The following is a 12,427-nucleotide window of genomic DNA, read 5'->3' as shown; positions in this document are numbered from 1 at the left end:
ATAGTACTGGTTAACAGTTGGAGAATGACTCTTAACTCTGATAAATGTGTATCAGTTCCTTATACATTTTGGATGTCAGACTATCAGAAGTATTTAATAAAGTTATTTTTTTATGATTTGTTTCCTTAAATTAGTCTTTTCTAATGCAATAAAGACAAGTTTTGTAGCCAAAATAATTAAACTGGATCCTAGTTTAAGACAGCACAAACAATTTAAATAGCCTGTATTTCCCCCTAAATTTTCACGTGACTCCTAATGGAATAGAACTATTGTTGTTCAGCCATTTTTTAGTCATGTCTGACTCTTCGTGACTTCTTTTTGGGGTTTTCTTGGCAAAGATACTGGAGTTGCTTGCTATTTCCTTCTCCAGCTCATTATACAGATGAGGAAACTGAAGCAAACAGGGTAAAGTGACTTGCCCAGGCTCATATAGCTGTTGTCTGAAGCTGGAATTGAATACAAGTCTTCCTGACTCTAGGCCTGGTGTTCTATCCACTGTACCTCCTAACATGCATGTGCTATTAACTGGCAGTTTGGCATGCTGACTAATACAATTTCGAACAAGCTGAAGATTACTCGGATGTTTGGACAATACTCTCTTTGTCAAAGTAATCCTGAAGAGGCCTGGCTATGAGCCCCTTCAGTTGGTTTGGTGAAACGGTCTAACAAAAATATTGGTTACAGGCTGGATTCTGGCACAAAAATCATGCCAGAAAGGTCGCCAACTGTTCCAGTGAGAGGAACTCCAAGATCTAGCCAGCCAGATAAATGTACTAACCTCACAAATCTCTGTGCAAGAACCACATAGGGTTCAAGCCATTTATATAAGGGTGGCAAAGTCAGTTGATCCATGCAAACCATGTCTTCACTTTCTCACTTTTAATTTGTTTTGATGCCCATAAACAAGAGGGTGGAGAGGGTAAACATCTTTTCTGAGTAACCCACTAAGGTAGATGTGTCTGCCTGTCAAAGAACATGTTCTACACTACATCAGCCTATTTCTGGAATCCTTGAGTTTGGTGTAGAAAGAGTGTGTTGTATTGCCACAGCAGGCTTCTGCATCTCAGAAAGCCAGAGTCTGTAACCTTCTGGATAGCTGATGGTGCCAAAGGCAATAGCTATTTCCTGGTAGATCAAGCCTAGAGCATATAGACAAGAAGAAAAAAGAAGGTCATTGGGGAAGCAAAACTGGAACATGGGAGCAGGAAAGACAGGGCACTAAATAAAGGATGAAGTGGCTGAAAATTAGAAACAGTCCTTTTAATACTTCCCAGCATGCATCACCCCTAGAAAACAGAGAACTACATTTGATTGTTTCTCCATCTTAATTTGCATGATCAGCAGCAAGCTTCCCTCTGAAGGAGAAGAGAAGTGTGGAGTGCTGGGCTGATTAAGGCTCATTTACCGAGGCAGCAGCACCCCATCATTTCCACAGGATTGGTTGCCACCCCTTGCCTGGAGTAGCAATTTAAATGAATGGAAAGGGAAAGTGCTACATCAAAGCTGGAGTTTGATCGGGTCTGAATGAGCTGGTCACTTCCTTTTTCAAGACCAAATCCCAAGGCATTCCACCCTCTAGTCACATATATCAGAAAATTATTTTTTTTATATTAAAGTGTGTTCAAGTCTTAGAATAGCAAATTGCATTTTTAAGGACAAACAACAGCATTTTTTAACTTTAAGATTGTAAGGACAGTTTCGTGCTCCCAGAGAGTTTATTGAGATGATATTAGAAGAAACAGTGTATTTATTTAAGTACATAGTTAGATGCAATTTTCCTTTGTTCTCTCAACAGGTTAGTAATTACAGGAGCAGTAATTAGCCTTGACGAGAGTACACAAAAACGATAAATGGATACTGTGTGCAGTAGTGGGGGATATGTGGTGCCAGGCTTATTATTTTCAGTCAGAGCTAATTATCCTTATATACTTGCGTGACGCTTTTTTCTTGAATTATGAGGGGGAAACTGCTGAATAGAATTTTTCAAAGTGCCCTGAACCATGGAGAGAAATGAAAATCACAAACAATGAAAAGCTTGTTAGACAATGAGAGTGATCATCTATTAAAGGGATGCTGAAGAAACTTCCCTTCTTATCTCCAGTTATAGAAATGTAAAGTGCCTATCAGAAAATAATCAGGTTTGCAGAGGAAATGACAGGAGTGCAGAAGCCTGACAGATATAGCCCTCAGGACAACAGTGGGGAGCTAGCAGTGGGAGGCTCAGACTCTGTGTGTGTGTGTGTGTGTGTGTGTGTGTGTGTGTGTGTGTGTGTGTGTGTGTGTCCAGGATTTTTAATGCATAGGATGTAGGCCCTAAGGGAAGGAATCCGAGGGCACAGAGTCAGGGAGCTAGAACTTCACAAACCATACCCCACAGTGGGAGGCCAGCCCAGTAGACTTCTGACAAACCCAAATGACAGACAGGAGCACATCCTGATAAAAGCACCTGAATTTTCCATGTAGCTGCTATGCAGTTTTTTTCTTTCATTTTTCTTTCCATTCTCTCCCTTTCCATCTTTAAAAAGAAAATCCTTCTCCATGCTTTCCACCCCCCACCTAGATTGTAGTGAGGCATGTAAGCTAAATTCATACAGATGGTGCAGCACTTTTATAAGCTCAGTACTGAAATGTGGTCCGAAATTTCCCTAGTGTCCTCAGTGCTTCTGTCTCTGCAACAGATGCATTTAAATGTTAGCAATGTATTTGTGGAATGTGGTACAACCAGAGCTAAGGAGAGATGCCTGCAGGACCCAAGGAAGAGTTTGAGTCTGAACTGGGCTAAAATAATCAGAACTGATGAATGAGGACTAGGCTTGCTTGGTTTCTGTGGTTACTGCCAGTGAACCACATAAAAACTAGCTTTATCTGCCTCTCCAGTTAAAGTCTGTTCTGTAACCAAGATGTTAAATCAGCCACTATGAAATGAAGACATTTCTGAACATTTTGGCCTGGGGACACAATACGTCTCCCATGCCACTTCTTACCACTTGGTGGGTCCTTGGGTTTCTTTGTGGATAGAACATAGGAGCTAACCAGAGGTTTGGGGAGAGGCCGAGTCTTTTTTTAAAGACACATTGTGCCTCTGTGAAGTAACACCATCTAAGAATTCAGATTTGCTTCTCAGAGTAATGTATGAGTCACCCCCTTTTTTAAAAATAAAAACATGGCAGTATTGATATGATCCATTCAGATTTACTAAAGGAGACAGAGAATAGTGTTCCCTGTGTGGGCTTTGAAATGTCAGCCCGGTTAAGGCATGCCTTTAATGACACCAGTGTCACCACACTGACATTTTACTCCAAAGCAGGCATTCATACATGATATTGGTGATACTCTCAAACTAGTGATTATGGAAGAGTCCAATAAGGCATGCACTATGAATACTGTCATTAAGCACTTCAGAGAAGATGAGACCTCATAAATCAAAGGAGAAACTGCAGTGTTTTAAATGGAGTAAAATCTTATTATACCCAGGTCATGATTCTATGGATCAAATATGCCATAGGTCAAATTATATTCCCCAAATATAGTTATGTAGAGTAAGAATCCAATATAACGCTAGTATGCCTGGAAGGCTGAGCATAACCTGATTTTTTCCTGGTATTGAAAAACCCTATCATCTTTTTTTAAACTCATGTTTTCATATTTATATAGTATTTGCGTTTTGAAAAAACACTTTATTTTTAAAATATTTTATTTTCCCCCAATTACATGTAAAAACAATTTTTAACATTTTTTTAAAATTCCAAATTCTATCCTTCTTTCCCTCCCCTCCCCACTTCCCTGAGACAGTAAGCAATCTGATGTAGGTTATACACATGCCATTGTGTAAAATGTATTTTCACATTAGTCATTTTGTGGAAGAAAACTAAAAAAAGAAAAGGAAGGAAGGAAGGAAGGAAGGAAGGAAGGAAGGAAGGAAGGAAGGAAGGAAGGAAGGAAGGAAGGAAGGAAGGAAGGAAGCTACAGTCTGTATTCAGATGCCATCAGTTCTTTCTCTGGAGGCAGATAGCATTTTTCATCATAAGTCCTTTGGGATTGTCTTGGATCATTGTATTGCTAAGTGATTCACAGTTGTTCATCATATAGTATTGCTATTACTGTGTACAATGTTCTCCTGATTCTGCTCACTTCATTCTGCATCAGTTCATGTAAATCTTTCCAGCAAAAACCCTTTCATTTTGATAAAAACTGATCTCATACACTTTAACAGTTTCAAATCTCTCCAACTCTAAATGGTAAAGTATACCCAAAGGTTCTGTGATTTCATTAGCACGTAGATCTCTCAGTATGGTAACACCCTTGTAAAAGGTAGATTGCAATTTGTGACATAGTAGGTGAGTAGTGTGTTGTTTAAAAATCTATATGTGGGTTCTAATCTGTTCCCCCAGTTTTTGGGGGAAACTGGCTAAAATCACTGATAAATTCAGCAAGAGTTTAGGCTTTTAAGGATTTATTAAAGCTTGGATCTATTCTGTATAGCCAGAGAGATAGAAACCTTTCCTTTCCCAAGAGCCCACGTGAAGTCCTGCCACCAAGCCGATGTCTCAAACCAAAAGAGCAAAACTCCAGTCTGCCAGCCCCAACTTCCTACTTCCGTCCTCGTCCCAGAAATGGGAGGTTCTTCAAGTTGATTGGCTGAGAGTAGTCTCCTGTTGATGTCTCAGTCCATAACCTCTGAGAACACACTCTCCTCAGGGTTGCCCACGTGTGATCTCAATTTAATCAACTTTAAGTAGGTTCCACTTCTGAGGACAACACCCTACTCAGGGCCAGCCAGGTGTGGGCCCGATTTAATCATCACAGGTAGGTACTTAGTCTCTCAGTCTCACCCAATTCAAACAATTCCAAATCAAACTTCAGATGGGGGTTCCTGGGTGTCTGCCAAGTCCTATTATTTTATCACAGTAGGTACATCCTAGACACACATAAGTTTAAGTTTGGCAGTTTGCCAAAAGTCACCCCACTTATAAGTAACAAAAGCAGATTTGAATGTAGGACATCCTGATACAGGCCCAACACTCTATCTACCATGTCTGGCTCCATTAATGATATAAAAATAACAATAGCAGGGCCATCTAGATGGCGCAAGTGGGATAGAGCACCAGCCCTGGATTCAGGAGGATCTGAGTTCAATCAGCCTCAGATACTTGACACTTACTAGTTGTGTGACCCTGGGCAAGTCACTTAACCCTCATTGCCCCACAAAATAAATGAATGAATGAATAAATAGATAAATAAATAAATGGCAATAACAATAGCAACAATAGCTAGCATTTATATAGTGCTTTAATGTTTGTGATGCACTTTACATACATTATCTTCTTTGATCTTCACAACAACCTTGTAACCCTGTGCCATTATTAACCTCATTTTACAGAGGAGAAACTAAGTGGCTTGTCCCAGGACCACAACATCATGTAAGTATCTGAGGTGGGATTTTGGATTTAGATTCAGGTTTTTCTGATTCCAAGTCTTATTGTACCACCTAGGCTGCCTCATATGATAAGTTTATAGATATTTTGGGGGGGCAGGGCAATGAGGGTTCAGGTGACTTGCCCAGGTCACACAGCTAGTGTCAAGTGTCTGAGGCTGGATTTAAACTCAGGTCCTCCTGGAATCCAGAGCTGGTGCTTTATCTACTATGCCACCTAGCTGTCCCAAGCTTATAGAATTGTAAATGAAATATTTCAACACTACTATGCCTAAGTGTAATAGAACTTCTTCAAGATATTGCATCCCAACAAAACGAATAATCCTTCGGGGATTTTTCTGCTGCAAAATCCTTAGTTCTTATTTAGCCACTAAAAGTTGGGACAGAGACCAGTACTGTCTGGTTTCTTATTGTCCAGTGGCCAGCAAAGAGTTACAGGAAAATAAGTCAGTTCTGTATCTGTAACATATTCTTACTATTTGTATACTATTTGTACTATATTTCTATGCATCTGTGTGTAATTTGGAGGGAAAGGTTTGGGGAGTGAAGACCAGAAGTGATTTCACTGATGTAGAGAACTTGGAGTAAGGAAACTCTTTTTACCAAGGTAGATGGGCTCCTTCAACTTGTAGTCTTAAAGGTTACATGGGAACTGTGAGGTTAAGTGACTTAGCCTGCTGTCAGCAATAGTACTTGAACCCAGGCTGTTCTCACTTTGAGACTAGCTTAATCCACTGTGCCAGTGATGTCAAACTCAAATAGAAATAGATCCCTGTGGACCATATATTGACTTAGAAAAACATAAACTAATATTATCTATGTTGTGTTGTATTATTTTTTATGTTGTTAAATATTTCTTGATTACATTTTAATCTGGTTCCCCCAAGCAGCCCGGGAATCTGCATGCAGGTCCTATGGGGAACATTCTTGCAAACCATAAGCTTCAGGATGATAGAGTCTATGTCTCATGTAAACACTATCGCTTCCTCAGCCCAGACAGTGCTGAGCACATAGTAGGTGCTTAATATTTGTTGGATTGCACTAAATTCTTCGAGTGAAACATCTAGCTAATTTAGCAACTGGGGTTTAATGTACACACATAAAATGCATGTTATGGTCATTTGAGCTCAGAGTTATATGAATTTATGTTATAGAGCTGGTAATATGGAAATGTAATAACATCCTCAATTATAATCTTGACTGATTGCATGTTGTGATATATGAAGTCTCACTCTCAAATAAACTATGTAAATGGTGTTATGACCAAGCCCTCTGCCTCCTACAGTAAAGTTCATAGCTTAGGGGCAGCTAGGTGTCACAGTGGATAAAGCACTGGCCCTGGATTCAGGGGGACCTGAGTTCAAATCCAGCCTCAGATACTTGACACTTACTAGCTGTGTGACCCTGGGCAAGTCACTTAACCCCAATTGCCTAACCAAAAAAAAAGTACTGAAGTAGTTGACATAGCATAACACTAACATATTATACTATATAATCATAGTTTCTCTATTATTTGGTGATATCTGGAAATTGTGAATGTAGGTCATGGACTGCCAATCTACAGTATGCACACCAAAGATGGTGAGGATGGGGAGAGTTGTTAGCACATGGGCCATTTGCCATGGTTATACCTCATCCTGTGTTTTAAGAGCAGTCATTGGTTTTGAGGATAAGCAATCTCTGTCCCCATTTCCCACCATTTCTATGTGATAGCCACCACCTCTCACTGCAATGAAGCATGAGAATGGAATATGGTACATAGAGAGTGGGAGGCCCTGACGAGTCACTTAACTTCAATCTGCCTCAGTTTCCTGAGGAAGGGGCTGGAATCTTTGCATGTGCTTTGATCACTTCCTGGAGGTTGTTCCGGGGTATCAGGCATGACTAATGGATACAGAATATTCTACACTTGAAGCTAGGATTTTCTGATTACAGGGGTAATCCTTGGTGCACTCACTGACTATTACTAGCAATAATGATGTTGAATCTCTCTGCAAATTGTATCTGAAAGCTAAAAAAAAAAAAAAAAAAGCTCTGCTTAGGTACACAGGGCTTCTCAGAAGAATAACTCCTGACATGATTAGATTTTTAAAAAATAGATGAAATTTAAGGCTTAGGATTTATTATCTCAGAGGAAATTTATAGATTTGGTGGTGCGGATTTCTCAACTATAAAAAACAAGAATGATCAATTTTTGTTTGTGCTCTTTGGTTGTTTGGCAGGGAGACAGGTTGCTATCACAGAGCTGGCAAATGCATGAGGTAATGGCTAAGATTTAAAGATGATTGCTTTCACACATAGCTACTTTTAGGCCAGGCTGAACATCAGTGGCTCAGGGTGTATGACACACACGCTAATTTTTGGTGCTCACAAATTGCTAGCCTCTTAGAAAGGTGATCCCCCTCACACTCATTTACCAATCTCCAAACAGTCAAAGCTAACTTGGTCTGCTGAGAGTTTTTCACTTTCTCTAAAAAAAACAAAACAAAAGACAAAATGAAACTTACTCTCTTAAAACTATTATTATTTTAACACTTATGATTTGCAATATCTTTTTAAAATATAGTTTTCCATACTATCCATCTCCAAAGAAAGAACTGATATTGAACAAACATCGACTGAAGCATGCTGTTTTTCACTTTCTTTCATTTTTTCTTTTATTCAAGTTTTCTTGTATAAAATGACTAATATGGTAATGATTTATGTAATAGCACATGTATAAGCCATATCTGATTGCTTATCACCTTAGGGATGAGGGAAGGGAGGGAGGGAAGGATGGATAAAATTGGAACTCAAAACTATAAATAAAAATGTTTATTATAAAAAAAGTTTCCTTTATTTTGTAAAATATTTCTTAATTATATATAAAACATTTAAACTTCTTTTTGACTTTATTCATTTTATTTTTAATTTATCGAATAAAACAAGCATTTAAAATATAATTTTTAAAAAGATGACTGCACATGAATTTGGAAATCTATTATTTATAATTTCTATTCCTTTAAAATATATAATAAAAGTATCATGCAAATTTCTTTTCCCCTCCTCCTTTCCACCCTAGAGATGGCTACCAGTAGACACAAATATGTGTGCATGTATTTATGCATGTATTTATGCATCCATGTATGTGTGTATGCCTGTATGTTTATGTAAAATCATTCTATACACACTTCTATTTATTAGTTCTCTCTCTGGATGCAGATAACATCTTCCTTTCATATGTCCTTCGTAGTTAATTTGGGTATTTATAATAGTCAGAATGCTTATTCACTTAAAGTTGTTCTTAAAACAATATTGTTACTGTATACAGTGTTTTCTTGGTTCTGCTTTCATGAAAGTCTTAACCATGTTTTTCTAAGTAAACTTTCTGGCGAGTTTCATTCAAATGACTGAGGGAAAAGCCTTTGGAAGAAGATGCTCATGTGGGACAGGCATAAGTCCTATTCCCTGATACCCTTGCCACAGCTCTGTCATCACAAGGTTTCATTAACTGGGTGGATGAGTATAGGTGAAAGAGAAGCCTGAGAAACACTGGAGTGCCACATTTCTTTACTAGTGTACCATGCCTTAATGTAATGTGCTCACAACTTTGTAAACTAGCAAACAAGGGAGGAACTGGCACCAAAATGCAGGATTTAAAAGTTGTATCCTATAATTTATTAAAATAAAATCTTTGTTCCCTTAAAAAATTCATTTTTTTTTACAATTTTGAGTTCCAAATCCTCTCTCTCCCTCCCACCCCTTGAGAAAGCAATTAATATAATATACATGGTTTCCATATTAGCCATGTTACAGAAAAAAACACATATGAACCCTGCTCCCCCAAGAAAAATAAAGTTTGGGTTTTTTTCAAAGTATGCTTCAATCTGCACTCAGAGTTCATTACTTCTCTCTCTGGAGGTGGATGATATTTTTCATCATGGTCCTTTGGAATTGTTTTGGATCATTGTTTTGATCAGAGTAGCTAAATTTTTCACAGTTGATCATCCTTGAAATATTGCTGTTCCTGTGTATAATGTTCTCCTGGTTCTTTCTGCTCACTTCACTCTGTATTAGTTCAAAAAATCTTTCCAAGTTTTTCTGAAACCTTCCAGCTCAACATTTCTTATAGCACAATAGTATTCCATTACTATCATATGCCACAACTTGTTCAGCTATTCCCCAATTCTTTGCCACAAGAAAACGAGCTGCTATAAATATATTTGTACTAATAGGTCATCTTCCCTCTTCACTCTCTTTAGGATGCAGGCCTAATAGTTGTATTGCCTAATAATGGTAATAGTAGTATTGGTCAAAGAGTATGCACAACTTAATAGCCCTTTGGGTGTAGTTCCAAATTATTCTCCAGAATGTTTGGACCAGTTCACAACTCTACCAACAACGCATTAGGCTTTTCATCCTTCTTAATATGTCCTTATATTTCCAATCAGGTGCTGATTAAGGGTATGAGGCAGCAGACATGGATTCTTTCCTAAAGATTTGAGCAATTTAAGGTCTTCTTTAATTGAAAGGATTAATTAAATGTATTGTGTATAAATGAATCAGATAAATAACAGTATGAAACATGGGATTAAGATAGTATTTACCCATATAACCTGAGTGTTCTGCCCTTAGAAGAGTGGGCAGGGTCTGACCTTGTCATTTCAAAGCCCTATTTCAATTGAGCCCAAATGTAGCTTTCTGGTTAAATTGGGCCTCAGAATACCGCCATTAGAAAGCTCAAATGTTAACTTATAAGGTCTAGATAGGGGAGGGTCATTTTTAAAACAAGAAACACATGAGTTTCTTCATCTTAACACTGCCAAAACAGATCCCCAATTCTCTGCCTTATTCATAATAAAGATTATAAAATCAATGAACTCTCACATTTATCTATATAGTATATGATAATAGCTAGCATTTATATAATGCCTTAAGGTTTAAAAAGCACCTTATAAATATTCTCACATTTTATCCTCACAACACCCCTGGGTGATAGGTGCTATTGTTATTATTATTCCCATTTTTCAGATGGGGAAATGGGCAGACAAAGGTTAAGTGACTAGGTCACACAGCTAGTATGGATATATGTGTGTATATATCTCTATATCATTTATATATCTATATCTAATCTCTTTTCCTCATACAAAATAATGTATGGCTCAAAAAATATATCTTCCCCTGTGTGTGTATGTATGTGTGTATGCATGTATGCATATATATGCATGTAGGTGTCAATATACATGTTGGTGTAGGTGTAGTATAGGTATAGGTATGTATACAGATGTATGTATCATATGTTAGGTTGTTATATATACATGATACACCACATATACATTATACACTATATGTATATGTTTGTATCTTAGTAAATTTTCTTTAGACTGTCCCTGTGAAGTGGGTGCGACACAGTATGTTTACCCCTATGTACAGATGAGGAAATATCAGCTTTAATTGGTTAGGTAATTTATCAAAGGGTCTCATATGGCAAGTAAGGTAACAGTTAAAGCTAACACTTGAACTCAGATCTCTGATTAATCTGTGAATGCTCTTCCACAATATTCCATTGTCTTTTAATACAAGGTTAGTAGGATAGAAAGTTGTTAATTTATGGCTGGTATAATAGGGACACCATTTAGATCATTAGTTTTCAAGAGGGGGCTAGGAACCGCATCTTATCTAATCTTTGTATCTCAGAACTTATAGAGCTCTGCACACAGTAGGGACTTAATCTATTAAATAAATGAATAAATGGCAAAGGATATAAATAAGAAATAGCTGACCAATAACTGTCCCCAAGCCCTGAGGAATGCCAATCTCACCCTGCCTCGGTGACTATTAAAGCTATTCCAGCTCACCCTTAGGGTGGAGGAAAATTATGAATGTATCCCAGTGGTCTTATTAGCTTCCCTTTTCCTTGTTCGTGGGCACGCCTAAGTTGTTTATTTTTTTCTGCCGCCTCTACTACCTTCCTTTTCCCTTTAGTTCATCCACCTAGAGGTGGCAGCATGGCGTAATAGAAAGAATATTCACTAAATGAAATCAGAGAACTTGAGTTCCAATCCAGATCTGCTCATTTCTAGCTCTGTGACTTCAGACAAGTCACCTCACTTCTCTGAGACTCGATTCTTTTCTGTGTAAAATTAAAGTCTTTTCTATCACTAAATACCATGGACCTTTGGATCTAAAAGAGCAAGAGAGAATATGCTAAAATAAATAAGGGACTCACTGGGGCAACAACTAGGGATTTGCAATCAGATAGTACAAGACAGTTGACTTGTATAGGACAAGATGGATTTGTCATATAGAGGAATTCTATGGCCAGCCAAACCCATATAGCATCATCCATTAGTTGCATCCACTATCCACAGCCCACCATGCTAGATCCTAAGAGAAACATGGTGTTTGGACAAGGCACAGTGGCTCCTTGTTGTGCTGGTGCTTTCTGTCTGGGAGAGGGATGTGATATATCCATAGATAATAATAACAACTATAATATGAGCTTACCTTTATACAGTATTTTAAAGTTCACAAAGCTCTTTATAGAACAATATTATGTGATAAGTACACCAGAAAGACACAAAACAAAGTGTGATAGGTACAAAGGGATTCAGCCCTCCACTGATATTCTTTTTATGTTCTCTGGACTGGAAATTTCCACTAAATGGGAGAAGCCACAGGATAAGAACCTAACCTCATGGAACCAAATAAAAGGCAGCTAGGTAAATAGAAGACTGGACCTGGGGTCCAGATGCTGCCTCAGATACTTCCTAGTTATGCAACCTTTGACAAAACATTTAACCTCTGTTTGCCCCAGTTTTCTCATCTGTAAAATGGGGGTAATAATAGCACCTACCTCTCAGGGTTACTGTGAAGATAAAATGCTATTATATTTGTAAAGTGCTTTACAGTAGCTATTATTATATAATATTTCTATTAGATCATACCATATATTAATATAAACAGCATTATATAATATTAATAGCTCTACAATAGCTATTATTACAATAGTTA

The sequence above is a fragment of the Dromiciops gliroides genome, chromosome 1 (assembly GCF_019393635.1).
Source record: "Dromiciops gliroides isolate mDroGli1 chromosome 1, mDroGli1.pri, whole genome shotgun sequence".
Taxonomy (NCBI): Eukaryota; Metazoa; Chordata; class Mammalia; order Microbiotheria; family Microbiotheriidae; genus Dromiciops; species Dromiciops gliroides.
The sequence above is the reverse complement of the archived record's forward strand: the minus strand, read 5'-3'. Positions refer to the sequence as shown.